Consider the following 2,893-nt stretch of genomic DNA (forward strand, 5'->3'; position numbering starts at 1 on the left):
CCTGGCACTCACTTTGTAGACCAGGCTGGCCTCGAACTCAGAAATCCGCCTGCCTCTGCCTCCCGAGTGCTGGGATTAAAGGCGTGCGCCACCACGCCTGGCTCTATTGAGTTTTTTTGAGACATGGTTTCTCTGTGTAGCTCTGGCTGTCACTCTGTAGTCCTAGATGGGCCTTGAACTTAAAAAGAGATGCACCTGTCTCTGATATTTAAAACAAAACAAAGCCAAAAAGAAAGAGAGAGAGAGCAAGAGAGAGAGAGAGAGCATGCAAAATGGGATTTTATTTTTGTTTTGTATATGTATTTGTCTAAATGCAGGTGACATGTGTGTGTGTGTGTGTGTGTGTGTGTGTGTGTGTGTGTGTGTACAGACACATGTGTCTTCCTAGATTGCGTTCCATGCTATTTTTTGAGACAGGCTTCTGTCACTGAGCCTGGAGTTCTTTGATTCCGAGGGACTGGCTGGGCAACAGGCTCCAGGGAGTCTCCAGTCTCCACTTCCCCAGCCCTGGGGTTACAGCCACAAGCTGCCACGCCTGGGGGCCCTTCTGCTCTGGTGACGGACACTTTCTCAAACTCCCAAGCCTTACCTTTCTGCAGTGCCCGAGGAAGAAGATGAGGTTAGGCCTAGCCACCCCAGGCCTGGGGACCAGTCTGTGTGGACTAGCACCAGGGCCTTATCTAAAGGACTAGTTTTAAGGTATGCTGAAGAAAATGCCCTACTGTTCCATGTTCCATGCACAGGACATACTAGGAGCTTTGCAGTCAGATTCAAACTCTCCCTGCCCTGCTTGTGATCCAGCTCTGTAACGGGCGTGGCCACCACAGGCTTGTCATCTGTTTTGGATGATAACGGTGTACCCTGCATAAGGCGAGGTACTCTCTATGTGGACAGTGTGAGTGAGAGACTTAAGGGAAAGGGCCAGCGTGGTGGTTTAAATGAGAATGGACCCATAGGCTTATAGATTTGAATATTTGGTCACCAAATGAGTGGCGAGTGGCAGTATTTGAAAGGATTAGGAGGTGTGGCCTTGCTGGGGAGAAAGTGTGTCACTGGGGGTGAGTTTTAAGGTTTCAAGGACCCAAGCCAGGCTAGCGTCTTTTCTCCCACCAATCTGGATATAGAACTTTCAGCACTTCCAGCAACCATATCTGCCTTTGTTTTACCACACTCTCCACCAAGGTAGACTAAACCTCTGAAGTTGTGAGCCAGCCCCAACGAAATGCTTTCTCTTCTAAGAGCTGCCTTGGTCATGTGTCTCTCTCCCCAGCAGCCAAACACTGACAAAGCCAGCCAGTCACCGTGTAAGGTGGAACACAGGTGGGCATGATGCTCTTGCAGATGCACCTTCAAGTTTTTTGACCCTGTGGTTTGAAGGGCTGCTACCTTAAGATCTGGAAGTCAGGCTTCTGACGGTGATAGCTGCCTTTGCCAGGACAGGGCAGGAAGGGACCGGCCATCAGTCAGTCCCCATGGCACAGAGTTCTGTCCTTAGGAAGGGTAGAGCTGAGGTGTTAGCATGTGGACTAGGCTCTGCCCCACAGTCATTCTCTCTCTCTCTTGCCTTCTTCCCCTTGCTCCCCCTCTTGTCCCATTTCCCTCCCCCTGTCTCCATATGCTCATGGCTGACCTCTACTCTACTACTCTCTCTCTCTCTGTGCCTTTCTCTGTCTCTACTGTCCTCTCAACTCCCCTCCCCATGCCCCGAATAAACTATTCTATACTATACCATCATGTGGCTAATCCTTCAGGAGGAAGGGATGCCTCAGTATGGGCTTGCAGAGGCACCCTCTTCCCCCACACCTTACCACACCACAACATGAGGGGCACACGGGAAGGGGGCCTCTAAGGTCCTTCAGACAGCCGGCAGGATCATGGGGGAAGAAGTCTGTGTTTCTTTAGTCACCAATAAAAGTCTATTCAATAAAAATAATACTGGCCAGGCGTGGTGGCGTACGCCTTTAATCCCAGCACTCGGGAGACAGAGGCAGGCAGATTTCTGAGTTCGAGGCTAGCCTGGTCTACAAAGTGAGTTCCAGGACAGCCAGGGCTACACAGAGAAACCCGTCTCGAAGGAAAAAAAAAAAAAAGGACCACTTGCTTCCATGGATGGTTCTGAGCTGCTCCCCCACCTCCCCTGAGTTCTGTTGGGGGTTGGGGGGGGACTCCCTCCTTCAAGGTGGGTTAGAGCTGGTCTGAGGAGTGTTGTCAGTAGGATTTCTGGGTGAGACCTAATGGAGTGTGTCAGAATGAGTCTCCCAGACCCCGTCTAGTGTTTTTATGATGGGGTTTCTCCTAAGATGATACCAGAAACCGTGGACACGGACGTCTCTCAAAGTAGCAGTAAGATTCCCACCCCAGAGGGAGGTGGGCAGCTGGGGCACAGCAGCATCTGACACATTGGGACATCGATTCTCAGACACCTTGACCTCAAGATCCACTCACACTTCAAAATTATTAAGGACTTCAGAGGATGCTGGTTTATGTGTATCTTTTTGTTTTGTTTTGTTTTTTCGAGACAGGGTTTCTCTGTACGCCCTGGCTGTCCTGGAACTCACTCTGTAGACCAGGCTGACCTCGAACTCAAATATCTGCCTGCCTCCGCCTCCCGAGTGCTGGGATTAAAGGCGTGCGCCACCACTGCCCGGCGCTTATGTGTATCTTACCTGTGGATGCTTGCTTTCTAGAAATCACAACAGAAGTATGTGTTAGAAAATATTTAATCTACATAAAATAAATAAATCTTTTAAAAAGGGGAGGGGCAGCTGGAGAGATGGCTCCGCGGTTAAGAGCACTGACTGCACCCGACTGCTCTTCCGAAGGTCCAGAGTTCAAATCCCAGCAACCACATGGTGGCTCACAACCATCCGTAACGAGATCTGGTGCCCTCTTC

Source organism: Mus caroli, chromosome 5 (genome assembly GCF_900094665.2).
Source record: "Mus caroli chromosome 5, CAROLI_EIJ_v1.1, whole genome shotgun sequence".
Taxonomy (NCBI): domain Eukaryota; kingdom Metazoa; phylum Chordata; class Mammalia; order Rodentia; family Muridae; genus Mus; species Mus caroli.